This window comes from Thalassophryne amazonica, chromosome 2 (assembly GCF_902500255.1).
Source record: "Thalassophryne amazonica chromosome 2, fThaAma1.1, whole genome shotgun sequence".
Lineage (NCBI taxonomy): Eukaryota > Metazoa > Chordata > Actinopteri > Batrachoidiformes > Batrachoididae > Thalassophryne > Thalassophryne amazonica.
In genome coordinates this window covers 15,788,154-15,803,126 of record NC_047104.1, presented here as the reverse complement: position 1 = coordinate 15,803,126, position 14,973 = coordinate 15,788,154, and positions in this window count along the sequence as shown.

Here is a 14,973-nt window from a genome sequence, read left to right as displayed (position 1 = left end):
ACCAAGCATGAAGTCAAAAGAATTGTCTGTAGACCTCAGAGAGGATTGTCTTGAGATGGGTACAGAAACATTTCTGAAGGTCCCAATGAGGACAGTGGACTACATCATCCATAAATGGAAGACGTCTGGATCCACCAGGACTTTTCCTAGAGCTGGCCGCCTGTCTAACCTAAGCCATTGGGGGAGAAGGGCCTTAGTCAGGAAGGTGACCAAGAACCCGATGGTCACTCTGTCAGAACACCAGCATTCCTCTGTGGAGAGAGGAGAACATTCCAGAAGGACAGCCACCAATCCACCAATCAGGTCTGTATGGTTGAGTGGCCAGACGGAAGCCACTCCTTAGTAAAAGGCACATGGCAGCCCACCTGGAGTTTGCCAAAAGGCACCTGAATCACTCTCAGACTGATAAAATTTTTTGCTCTGAGACAAAGACTGAACTTTGGTGTGAATGCCAGGCATCATATTTGGGGGAAACCAGGAACCATTCCTACAGTGAAGCATGGTGGTGGCAGCATCATGATGTGAGGATGTTTTTCACAGTGGTGGGCACAGATAACCAAAAAATTAACTTCGATAACAGATAATCAGATAACTGAAAAGTTATCTTTGATAAAGATAAAATGATAAACCACCCAAAAATGTATCAGAAGTTACAGATAACCGATAAATTTCAGTATTGTCTCTGGTACATTTGCAATAATAATAAATTGAATTTGAGTTCTAACACCATGATGGCTTCTGGTAGTATCAAAAGCTACAAAAGACCCAAACAATGAGCCCACACTTGTGTCTTTGAACATCTTGCCTGCTGCTACTACACAGCTTCCACCACAGCCACAAGCTGAGAACAAACACAGTTCTCTACCAATCATAACACTCCCGTCAGGCAGAGGTCTTGGAAAATAAAGCCATGTTGACTTATGGTTTTGATTTATAAATAACATTAATACCAATAGAATACCTCCATTAATGTCAATTCTGTCATTTGTACAAAGTTAAAATATAACATATATCTTTTAATGTTGAATAATGCACTAATTCTGAGGTTTTGTAACAAACAGATCACAAATGATTCTGGGTAAAATGTGCCTCTGCTAAACACTGATTGGTTCAGTCATTCATTATGTAAACCAACACGTTAATGTGACGTGTGTTGGTGTTTACAGATAAATGTGCTTTTGTAAAATATTCATTTTTTTTATTTGTAAAAACAGGCATTTTTATGGAGCCCTGGAAGTGTCATCGCAAAATGTTTTGCATGTGGAGAGAATTTTATGTTTTATCTTATCATCTTTATGACCTATTTCTCACACAATATTGTCATGTGCTCTCATGAATTTGATGTTTTATGATGTGCATTTTATTATATTTTGCAATGTGCACACATTTTATTATATTGTAAAACGTGCACTCAATATTGTCTTGACACATAAATGTTGGCTATTCACCCTATTGACATTTCAAATCCCGCAAAACCTTGGAGAGGTCACCGCGCTGCGAGATCTCAGTAACATTGAGAACTGCATTGAGACGCTCTGATCACGCTGCACTTTAATTGTACACAGACAACACCATTAACATCACAACATAAAACTATTTTTATATTGTGCCTAAAACTCTCGTGAATATATTCTCTGAGTTTATAGATGTTGTTATTGTGTGTTTTTTATGTAAACATGCGAGAATGATCATAGGCTATCTCTCTGTTATTTTCAATCGGAGCTGCTGTGAGCTACACTCGCTTCCTGTTCATGTCGTTCTGGAGCAAAGTGAAGTTTGCTCTTTAACGTCTTATTGTTCTTTACAACACTGTTTGTCCTCTTTGTTCGAGACTAATATATATAATATGTCTGAAATTCGGTTTGCGTTTATTAAATTCCCCGCAGATTAAACGTAACAGACACGGATTATTTGTTATAATTGTTTTAGCAAGTTCTATATGTTGTTGACTGCAGTGACTTTCTGGCACGCAAGGGATTATGGGATACGTCAATAGGGCGAATGAACACTACTGGCCAGTAGATGGCAGTAGAGGTCTTGAAAACTTGCCAAAACAAAATTCCAGATAATCCGTGTCTGCTACATTTACAGTTTTATTCAGTTGCTAACAAGCGTGCGTCCAGCCATTTGACACATTTTCAAAACTCTTCACACAATTAGCAAAACATCAGACTTTTGTGGCCATACCATTCACACATTTCATGACATTTTCACACAATTTGCAGTCAGTAAACACATTTCCACAATGCTTACATTTTCATAAAACAAGATATGCCCCTTAACAAAATTATAGATTATTTTTGTATTTCTTACAATTGTTAACACACAACATCCCACAATAGCAAACCATAGATACAGCATAAAAGCACCTCCTTCAGCAATGGTATCAGTTCAGAAACAATATATCTCAGCTGACTGACAAATAATTGAATAATTGACAGCTCACTTCTATTGGGTAAATGGGACCAACCACAGCTGATCATAGTATGGCTTAAATTTAGACACTTACAAAAGGAGGCCTTTGTGGATTGATGTTTTTGGAAGTAGAAAGAGAATGTCTGGACGAGGAAGGCTGAGAGTGATGGGCCCAGGAAGAGGGGCAGAAGCAATGAGAGGGGTTGTTGCAAGAAGAGGTGCAGGCCCAGTAAGAGTTGCAGGCCCAGGAAGAAGAGCAGGCCAGAGGAGAGGGCATGGTAGAGGGGTACGGATGCGTGGTGGAGGCATTCAAAGACCTGCAAGAACAGTGGTGACTGATGAAATCCGTGTCACTGTAATTGATCACATGATAAACCATGGTCTGTCACTGAGAGAGGCAGGTGAAAGGGTGCAGCCCAATTTGCCACAATCATCAGTCGCCAGCATTGTTCGCATATTTCAACAAACCAACAGGTAAGTATTTAATTTTACATGGATTGTTTCTATTCTCACTGGTAAATAATGTCATATAGTAATTTGGTGTTTTGTATTATCCCCCTAAAGGGTGCAACGCCTTCCTCGCTCTGGGGGAAGAGGAAAGCTCCTAAACAATGAGCAAGAGCTGGCCATTGTGGCAATGGTTGTTGCCAACAACGAAATAAAGCTGCGTGAAATTCAGGCCAGAATTGTTGATGACCAGGAACTCTTTCAAAATATCAACAGCATCAGCCTGACCACCATTACATGCACACTGGCAAAACACAGAGTGTGCATGAAGCAGCTCTACACTGTACCATTTGACAGGAACAGTGATAGAGTGAAGGAGCTGCGAAGGCAGTATGTGCAGGTACACAGTATATTCAATTCTATGTCCAGTTCTGTTTGCTGAGCACTTTGTGAACAATACAGTAGCACAGTAGATTACAATACAGTATGGTATACAGTAATGATTTGATTTGCATGAACTTTGTTTCAGAGAGTAATGGAATTGGAGGCCAACCAGGTTCCTCATGATTTCATCTACGTTGATGAGGCCGGCTTCAATTTGGCAAAAAGGCATCGCAGTGGAAGAAATGTCATTGGACAAAGGGCTACAACTGATGTACCAGGGCAGAGGGGGGCCAACATCACTATGTGCGCAGCCATTGCACATACAGGTTTACTCCTGCACAGGTCTCAGGTGGGGCCTTACAACACAGAGTGCCTCCTCGCATTCCTGAATAACCTCCACCAGCGCCTGGTTCCACAAGAGGATGATGAGGGTGACAACATCAGGACATTTGTGATCACTTGGGATAACGTGGCATTCCATCACTCACAGGCGGTGACAGCCTGATTCAGGGACCACCCAAGACTGTTACACCTCTTCCTTCCACCATATTCATATTCTTCCTCAATCCAATCGAAGAATTCTTCTCGGCATGGAGGTGGAAGGTGTATGACCATCGGCCACACGATCAAATGACCCTCCTAGATGCCATGGAAGCTGGCTGTAGGGACATTACAGTGGACGATTGTCAATGCTAGATCTGCCACTCAAAGCGGTTTTACCCCAGGTGCATTGCCTTGGAGGACATAAGATGTGATGTGGATGAAAACATGTGGCCAAACCCAGACGACCGTAGAGATTAGATTTTTGTTTTTTGGTTGGTTTCCCCTCTTTATCTGGGTATTTTGCTGTATTTTGTTTATTGGGAAGCATTGCTCTTTTGTGTTTTTTTCATACTGTAAAACCTTTGTGTTCTGTCACAGTGTATACAGTATTTCAAATATACCTACAACAGTAAAAGAAACCGTTTGTAAAACTCTTTGCTTTTTACTGAAATGCTTTTGAATGTGACTTACATGTCAACATACAACCAAGATATTTGGGGTAAACCAGTGGATTGCATGTTTTGCATGCAAATACATGTAAAACTGAAACATAAATATGTATCTTGAACCCTGGTGTACTTTGACTGACTTCATATACCTTGTGAAGTGAAAACAAGTGGTATTCTCTGACAGAAGTATTTCATTTTGAGTCATATATCCAGTGTTTTGGTAACATTAGTATGTGCAGAGAAAGATGTGTTCTATTTTGAAATGAAGATTTAGCATTTGTTTAACAGTATATGCTTTTGAGAAGAAAATTAAACATTTGGCCAATTGTGTTTCCTACAAGTAGGTGTCACTCTGTGTTAAGAGTTTAGAAAAAGTATCCATTGTATGGGTAAGCGCTTGTTAGCAATTGAAAAAAATTGTAAGATGCGTGGAATTTAACAAACGCAAATACAATAACGTCTATAAACCCAGAGAATATATTCACAAGAGTTTTAGGCACTAGAGTTTAATGCTGTTGTCCGTGGAGCCTGAACAGAGTGTCTGAAATGCATTTGTCCTGTCGTGAACATACTGAGATTACCCTATCCTACCCATAATGCACTGCTGGGCACAGCATGTACTTACTAAAACCTTAAAAATTAGCACATTACTTTAAAACTAAAACATATATCTGATATTTTCACTTTATAAAACTTCAGACATGACAGTAATTTTAAATAACTTTTCCAAAATTGGTTTGGTTAAAATTTGAACCATAAGTTAAAAATGTATGCCCCTGCATGACTTGGGTGATATTGCCAGCGTATCAGTATGGTATTAAAGGAAATTATTATTAATTAATTATTTTTGTGACCAGTTCTCCTTTGCCTGCAGAGGATACAGTGGTTTCTCCTGGAAGCAACTCTCTTCTGTTTGCAGAGGGTGGAACTATACATGTTAGGAAATTTTTAACAGATAGGTGTTCAACTTATTTTACATTTTAAAAATGTTTGCCGCTGTTCAGCTTTGTTTACTATGTTATTGGTCTAGAAGTTATCGGACAAAAATTTATCGGAAGATAATTAGTCCAATAATGGTTTTTAAAGTTATCTAAAGATAATCCTATAATGAAAACATTATCTTCGATAATTATCTGTTATCGGAACTGTGCCCACCACTGGTTTTTCAGTGGCAGGAACTGGAAGACTCGTGAGGATTGAGGGAAAGATGAATACAGCAATGTACAGAGACATCCTGGATGAAAACCTGCTCCAGAGCACTCTTCCCCTCAGATTGAGGCAACAGGTCATCTTTCAGCAGGACAATGACCCTAAGCACACATCCAAGATATCAAAGGAGTGGCTTCAGGATGTCCTGTGAATGTCATTGAGTGGCCCAGCCACAGCCACGACCTAAATCCAAGTGAACATCTCTGGAGAGATCTGAAAATGGCTGTGCACCGAAGCTCCCCATCCAGCTTGATGGAGCTTGAGAGGTACTGCAAAGAAGAATGGGCAAAACTGCCCAAAGATAGGCGCACCAAGCTTGTGGCATTATATTCAAGAAAATCTGAGGCTGTAATTGCTGCCAAAGGTATATTGACAAAGGCTGTGAATACTTACGTACAGGTGATTTCTTATGGCCCCTTCACACACAACATGAAAGAAGCAAAAACCGGCCGAAAATCCGCGAACAAAAAATTAATTGGGGAACTGTGAAACATTCTACCTGCTGTTGGGAGGGAAACGCAGTCGGACAGGCGTGCATGATCGCACAGCGACTGTTGTGTGTACATAAACAATGTGAGCACCTGGAACATGTGGCACTACATCATGCCACTGCTGTGTGCTGGGGGGGCACAATATTTCTAATATTTAATACCTCTTATCAAGTGGACAATACATGTATGATCCTTCTGTTCCTTTGTATATGACCCATGGTTATAGACATCAAGTCATGAAATGACGTGAATGAAGCAGTGTGCCCTTATCATGTCCACATCTGCTGGCCATATATCCAGCGAGCAGTGTGCCATTATGTGGACCATAGCTCATGTGGGTGACATGACATTCAGATCGCCAGCTGAGTGTACACATGATCAGATGGTCCTTTTCTCCTGGCACAGCTTGCTGATGTGCGCACTGACATGGTCGCTCCAGCCCCTTGCAAAGGCGATATGCTTTTATGCATTTCCACATGAGGGCAGCAAGCACACGCTTCACGGTGGACAGTTGTAACATAATGTCTGTCATAACACGGTATGTGTTCTCCAGCTGTGACTTGCAGGTCGACAGTTCCCAAAAGCTGCTTCTGTTTGCAGACATGCCCACCTGTTCGATCAGCACACAGAACAAACTGTCTTTCTCTGTTTCTGTGATTATTTATTTTTGTTATGTTATGTAACTATGTATGTAGTTGTTGTAGTATTTTTTTATACACTTGTCATGGCTGTGCTCTCTGGTTTTAATGTAACACGTCGTGTGCACTGAGCCATCATTTCCAGCTGTCAGTCAATGGCTGACTAAGCAGCGATCAGCTGAGAGGCACCTTGCCGTGTGCACTCACACATGGTGGGCCGGTCCCCATGTGCTGTACATGAGCATGTCATGCATGGGTGGGTGTGGGTGTTGGCACTGGGGGGTGGACAGCTGATGGGGGGTTGCAGGGGCGTGGTCTCTGTGGGGTGGGGGGGTGGACAGCTGATGCTTTGGCGGTCTCCTGACCCCCCCCCCCCAGAAGCCTGTTGGCTGCACTGGGGGAGTCTTGGGTGGTGGGGGAGTCTCGTGTGCTTCCTGGCCCAGGGAATTGGGTTTCACCTCTTGTCTGGGGGGGCCGGGCCCCGCCCTCATATGGCTCGGTGGTCCCTGCCTGTGCTCAGGGTTTGGTTGCGGTGGCTCCTTTGACCCCCCCCCCCTTTTTGTGGGCCCATGCAAGCGCCCTGTGTGCTTCCTTTGGGTATGGGGTTGCTTCCTGTGCCTCCGTGGGGGCGCGGTGTGGGGGGTTGCATTCCGGTGCAGGCGGGTCGTTCCCCTGGTGGTTCATCCGGCTGTCCCAGTGGCTCTGGTGGCTGCCTTTCCTGGCACCTGTGCCCTTCCACTGCCCTTCTTCTCCTGGTTTCTCCTGGGGCCCTGCATCCTGGACCCATTTCCATCTGTTGTGTGCAGTCGGCCGTATGGCTTCTGATGTGCCAGAGTGGTCCACGCCATATAGTAAGGTTCTGTACTTTTGTCTTGGCCCAACACACTAGCCACAGTAGTGATCGGATATTTAGCTGTGATCTGGGTCTCTGTGTGTGGATGGTTGTGTGTTTGTGGCCATCACCACAGTTTGGTTTTGGGTGCTCTCAAGGGGATCAAGACTCTGGTGTCCTAGATTAAGGTATCGATGCTCACTAATTAGACAACAGAGTGTTGCTGCCACTACTTGTTCATGTGTGTGTTTTTTTTTTTTGTCCTGGTAAGTTGTATGGTTGGGGCCCCATCTCCTTGGTGTCTCACTTCTCATCACTTCACAGTTATTGCCTTCACGACATGTGTATCATTCTTGTCTGTCTTCGTGTTGTTTTGGTGGTTCCCCTTCCTGATAGTTGTCGGTTGGCTTTTCGTAGGATGGTGTAAGCTGATCAGGAAGGGTGGATGGGGGTCACACACACACACACCACGTTCACTCACGCACTACATACGTACTGTCTTGCAAGAATAAATTGCATATATGTATATTAATGTACATAATGGTTCTGCCGGTTCTATATATGCAGACAGGGGAAGAAAAAAAAAGCATGTCATGCAAGTGTGCTCTCCCCCCACCACAAGCCGCATGTGTTGTGGGGAGGGGGATGCAACACACACACACGCCACGTGTTGGGGGGAGCACCTTGCTTGATGAGTGTTGCAGTTAGACAACACACGTGTGTTACTGAGAGGGGGGGTTGAATGTGCACTCGCTGTCTTTTGGCCACTGGTGTGCGTGAATGGTTGTGGGGACAGCTGTATGAGGCGTTTGAGGCGACTCCGATTTTTCACAAGTGGCATGCAATTCCTCCTTCATGCGCCAGTCGGCTTCAGTTGTGTCGTGTGAAGGGGCCTTTAGGTTTTTCTTTTTTAATAAATTTACAAAAATGTAAAAAACAAACAAAAAAACAAAAAAAATGCTTTTTCATATTGTCATTATGGGGTTTTGTGTGAAGATTTTTGAGTGGAAAAAATTAATTTACTCAATCTTGAAATAATACTGGAACATAAGAAAATGTGTAAAAAGTGAAGCGCTGTCAATACTTTCTGGATGCACTGCAAATAAACTTCATCCATGTTCAGTGGGTAACTAGAAATCCCATATTACATTCAGCCATGTAAATATTTTAATGAAAGTATCGCATTAATTTCCTTTATGACCTGTCATCTATTTGCTGCTGCACGACTGTTAATGTTTCATCTGGCTCACTGTAATTCCAGCGGTCACTGCTTGGTATTGCGTTGGAACTGGAATCGCAGACCTGCAGTAAATCTCCATTTTGGCAATGTTACATCACATTAAATAGCTCGCAGCAGTTAGCAACGAGCACAAGTCAAAGTTGTTTTGTTGTGATTAATGAGTGCTGTGGTTCCTGATTTTGAATACAACGCTCATCCTCGTTCACTGTGACACGTACAAATGCACGTCCCTCCTCCATCCCTGGGCAATACATCCATATCAATTTAATGCAAGCTGACTTTCTAATTATGCTAATGGCCTGAGCTCCAGCCATGAAAAATGCATTTTGTCTGAATAATACATTTCTCAACATTCTCCGAAGTGACTGATCGTCTCATGAGGAGGGTTGGTTGTACCATTAAACCCAATGATATAAGTCTTGTTTGATTAAAGGATGATGCTCAGTCTGATGCATAAAGGCTTTGAAAAGTACAGATTTAAATATCTGAACCACAAGTGTCCACCAGACTTACACACAGGAGTGAGTCAGCAAATCCTTTTTTTCCTACAATTTATACAGCAGTAAACACGAGAAGGGCACTCATTTATGTCTGTGCTCCCACTAATCTATGTCCCAGGGTGATTGTATTCAGGTCAGAATAAACCTCTGCACCATGATCCATGCAAATTGATTAATTACTTTTCAAGTAGTCCTACTAGCAAACAGAGTTGGCTCAAAGGGACGTCATTAAAGTGCATGCTACTTCCAAGGATTTATCTATCAATCATCATGCCAGGAAGTCTGGAAGCAGCACTGTTGCTGCATGTCACCTCCACCACAATATGGAACCATCGTGAGTCTGGGATGGCAACCAGCTGGTTCATCAACACATGTAATAGTATATCTGCTGTAGTTGGGTGGAATATGTGTATCCCCTTGGCCTTCTCCAGCTACTGGGGTTCTCAACACTGAGGCACCTACATAGATGATCATGCCCAGATAAATGCATCATATCACCAGAATGTCCTACCTGATGTTCCCTCACAATACAAGTGGTACTCCTCATATGAGTTTTCCCCAGTCGCATGGCACTAACAAAAGACAATGATGCCCAAATAAATGAAACAAGTTGACTTTCAGAGACATAGTTTAATTGTCATCCAGCTTTGTTCCTACAGCTGATGCTAAGCCAGAATTGTCAAACTGTTCAAATATGTGAACGGATCCTCACAATAACCTCAATTTGTCTGTATTAGGATTTTCTGTCTGTCTTGACAATTCCTTATCGTTTGCGTTGTTAACGTAACTTTGATGCTCCGTTTGACTGTTGTCCAACTTTGTCTGACGTCTTGCACTAACGTTATATCTGAACAGATCAGGAACTAAAGCTCCGACGAGCTGCACATAACATCCTTGTATCGCTGATGACGCGTCCATGTGTGGGACGAAAAGCAACACTGGCATACAGAAACAATAGCGGTGAGAACGTTTTATCAACTACTTTAACTGTTTACTCAGGTTCCAACCATTTGTGGCTGGCCTGCGTGTGCGCACACGTTGTTAAGACAAACAAAATCTCTCAAATGTTGTCAAGACTAAAGTATTAAACAGCATTAAACCTTTTGGATAATGTGCCTAAAACTCCCGTGAATATATTCTCTGGGTTTACAGACATTGTTATTGTGTTTGTTTTATGTAAAAATGCCAGAAGAATTTCAGGTTGCTTCTCCATTATTTTCAGTTGAAATCACTGTGAGCTGCAATCGCATTCTGTTTGCTCTATAATGTCCTGCTTATTGTCCTTTACAACACTGTTTGTCATCTTTGTTCCAAAGTAATATATATAAGATGTCTGAATTTTGGTTTGTGTTTATTAAATTTCACGCAGCTTAAATGTAGCAGACACGGATTCTTTGGAATAGTTGTTTTGGCAAGTTTTCACGGTCTCTACTGCCATCTACTGGCCAGTAGTGTTCATGGCAGGGTTATCGGGTTATATCAGACAGGTGTCTAATCAGAACTTGACTTTTGGCTTTTGCAAATGGCTTTTTTTTAACTTGTGAAAAAATGGCATGTTTTACAAAAGCACATTTATATGTAAACCAACACACACGTCACATTAACATGTTTGTTTTACATAGAATGAATGAGTCAACCAATCAGTGTTAGCGGAGGCTATTTTACCCATAATCCATTTAGCATCTGTGTGTATGTTACAAAACTTCAGAATTAGTGCATTATTTAAAATTCAAAGTTGTGTTATATTTTAACTTTGTACAAATGACAGAATTGTCATTAATGTAGTTATTCTATACAGAATAATTTCATTTATAAATCAAAACCATGAGTCAAAACTGCTTTATTTTCCAATACCTCTGCCTCACAGCGGAACTGCTGTATCCTGTTAAGGAATAATGTTTTTTTTGTGTGACAATCTGGTGGTCAGGCTCCTTTTGCTGCGGTAGAGTAAAATACATATACTCAACAAAAATATAAACGCAACACTTTTGGTTTTGCTCCCATTTTGTACGAGATAAACTCAAAGATCTAAAACTTTTTCCACATATACAATATCACCATTTCCCTCAAATATTGTTCACAAACCAGTCTAAATCTGTGATAGTGAGCACTTCTCCTTTGCTGAGATAATCCATCCCACCTCACAGGTGTGCCATACCAAGATGCTGATTAGACACCATGATTAGTGCACAGGTGTGCCTTAGACTGCCCACAATAAAAGGCCACTCTGAAAGGTGTGGTTTTGTTTTATTGGGGGGGATACCAGTCAGTATCTGGTGTGACCACCATTTGCCTCATGCAGTGCAACACATCTCCTTCGCATAGAGTTGATCAGGTTGTCAATTGTGGCCTGTGGAATGTTAGTCCACTCCTCTTCAATGGCTGTGCGAAGTTGCTGGATATTGGCAGGAACTGGTACACGCTGTCGTATACGCCGGTCCAGAGCATCCCAAACATGCTCAATGGGTGACATGTCCGGTGAGTATGCCGGCCATGCAAGAACTGGGACATTTTCAGCTTCCAAGAATTGTGTACAGATCTTTGCAACATGGAGCCGTGCATTATCCTGCTGCAACATGAGGTGATGTTCTTGGATGTATGGCACAACAATGGGCCTCAGGATCTCGTCACGGTATCTCTGTGCATTCAAAATGCCATCAATAAAATGCACCTGTGTTCTTTGTCTATAACAGATGCCTGCCCATACCATAACCCCACCGCCACCGTGGGCACTCGATCCACAACATTGACATCAGAAAACCACTCACCCACACGACGCCACACACGCTGTCTGCCATCTGCCCTGGACAGTGTGAACCGGGATTCATCCGTGAAGAGAACACCTATGCAACGTGCCAAACGCCAGCGAATGTGAGCATTTGCCCACTCAAGTCAGTTACAACGACGAACTGGAGTCAGGTCGAGACCCCGATGAGGACGACGAGCATGCAGATGAGCTTCCCTGAGACGGTTTCTGACAGTTTGTGCAGAAATTCTTTGGTTATGCAAACCGATTGTTTTAGCAGCTGTCCGAGTGGCTGGTCTCAGACGATCTTGGAGGTGAACATGCTGGATGTGGAGGTCCTGGGCTGGTGTGGTTACACGTGGTCTGCGGTTGTGAGGCTGGTTGGATGTACTGCCAAATTCTCTGAAACGCCTTTGGAGACGGCTTATGGTAGAGAAATGAACATTCAATACACGAGCAACAGCTCTGGTTGACATTCCTGCTGTCAGCATGCCAATTGCACGCTCCCTCAAATCTTGCGACATCTGTGGCATTGTGCTGTGTGATAAAACTGCACCTTTCAGAGTGGCCTTTTATTGTGGGCAGTCTAAGGCACACCTGTGCACTAATCATGGTGTCTAATCAGCATCTTGATATGGCACACCTGTGAGGTGGGATGGATTATCTCAGCAAAGGAGAAGTGCTCACTATCACAGATTTAGACTGGTTTGTGAACAATATTTGAGGGAAATGGTGATATTGTGTATGTGGAAAAAGTTTTAGATCTTTTAGTTCATCTCATACAAAATGGGAGCAAAACCAAAAGTGTTGCGTTTATATTTTTGTTGAGTATACATACGAGGTATGTCCAAAAAGTATCAGACTTTTTTATTTTTTTCAAAAACCTTATGGATTTGAATCACGTGTGCTTGCATGAGCCAACCTTGAACCTTTGTGTGCATGCGTGAGTTTTTTCACGCCTGTCGGTTGCGTCATTCGCCTGTGAGTAGACTTTGAGTGAGCACTGGTCCTCCCCCCTTGTTGGATTTTCATTGCGAGCAAAATGTCTGAATGATTGGAGCAGCGCTGAATCAAATTTTTCCAGAAACTGTGAGAGACAGCCAGGTGGAAACCATTCGGAAGATTCAAACGGCTTTCGGTGGCTTTTCAGTCGAGTGAGTATCCGAGGAATTGTGTAAGAGCTGGACATGTCACAACAGGTCCTGTGAGACTTCCAACTTCCACACGTCTTTCATTACAAAATCTCCTGTAACAGTGGAATGTGCCGAAAAAGTGCTGATGTCCACGTCTTCTGCAATTTCTCTGGTAGTCAGACGATGTCCCAGATCAACACAGCGTTCACTTTGGAAATGATCTGGTCGTTTCAGCCTGTCGATGGCCGCTCGGAGCGCGGCACACCCTCCGCCATTGTGCGCCGTCTTTAAACCGGTTGTAACACTCCTTAATCTGTGTGATGCCCATAGGATCGTCACCGAAAGCTGTCTGAATCTTCCGAATAGTTTCCACCTGGCTGTCTCTCACAGTTTCTGGAAAAATTTGATGCAGCAAAGCTCCAAATCGTTCCACCTCGCAATGAAAATCCAACGAGAGGGGAGGACCAGTGCTCACACAAAGCCTGCTCACAGGCGAATGATGCAACTGACGGGCGTGAAAAAAAATCATGCATGCGCATGAAGGTTCAAGGTTGGCTCATGCAAGCACACATGATTCAAATCCATATGGTTTTTGAAAAAAATAAAAAGGTCTGATACTTTTTGGACAGTCCTCGTGTATATATATATATATGTGTATATATATATATATATATATATATATATATATATATATATGTATGTACTACATTACATTTTACCATTGCTTCTTCATTATTAAAAACTGACATGATTGTGTAAAGGATCTTATCGCGTGGGCTCAGGAACACTTGAGAAAACCATTGTCAGTTAACACAGTTCGTTGCTACATCTACAAGTGCAAGTTAAAACTCTACCATGCAAAGCAAAAGCCATACATCAACATCCAGACACACTACCGCCTTCTCTGAGTCCGAGCTCATTTGAAATGGACAGACGCAAAGTGGAAAAGTGTGCTGTGGTCTGATGAGTCCACATTTCAAATTGTTTTTGGAAATCATGGACGTCATCCTCCAGACAAAAAAGGAAAAAGACCATCCAAATTGTTACCAGTGCAAAGTTCAAAAAACAGCATCTGTGATGGTATGGGGGTGTGTTCGTGCCCATGGCATGGGCAACTTACACATCTGTGATGGGACCATCAATACTGAAAGATACATCCAGGTTTTGGAGCAACACATGCTGCCATCCAAGCAATGTCTTTTTCAGGGACGTCCCTGCTTATTTCAGCAAGACAATGCCAAGCCACACTCTGCACATGTTACAACAGCGTGGCTTTGTAAAGAGTGCAGGTACTAGACTGGCCTGTCTGCAGTCCAGACCTGTCAGCCATTGAAAATGTGTGGCGCATTATGAAGCACAAAATACGCCAACGGAGACCCCGGACTGTTGAACAACTGAAGTCGTATATCAAACATGAATGGGAAAGAATTCCACCTACAAAGCTTCAACAATTAGTGTCCTCAGATCCCAAATGTTTTTGGAAGGAAAGGTGATGTAACACAGTGGTAAACATACCACTGTTCCAGCTTTTTTGAAATGTGTTACAAGCATCCATTTCAAAATGAGCAAATATTTGCACAAAAACAATCAAGTTTATCAGTTTGAACATTAAATAGCTTGTCTTTGTGGTGCATTCAATTGAATATAGGTTGAAGAGGATTTGTAAATCATTTTATTCTGATTTTATTTACATTTTACACAACGTCCCAACTTCATTGGAAGTGTACTAGTTGAATGTAATAATGGTGCACATCAGAATTAAAGACAACACATATACATTTGACACTGTTTATGTGCACTAAACCTGAAGCACTCCGTCATCTGAATTGAGGCAAAGTGGGTGAAGGCTGCAGCCACCCAGCTTGGGGACCTGAAGGCTGCAGCAGGAAAAACCGTGCTGCCTTCGAGGTGGCAGGGAGGAAGCCGGGGTGAGGGGAGTGGAGAGA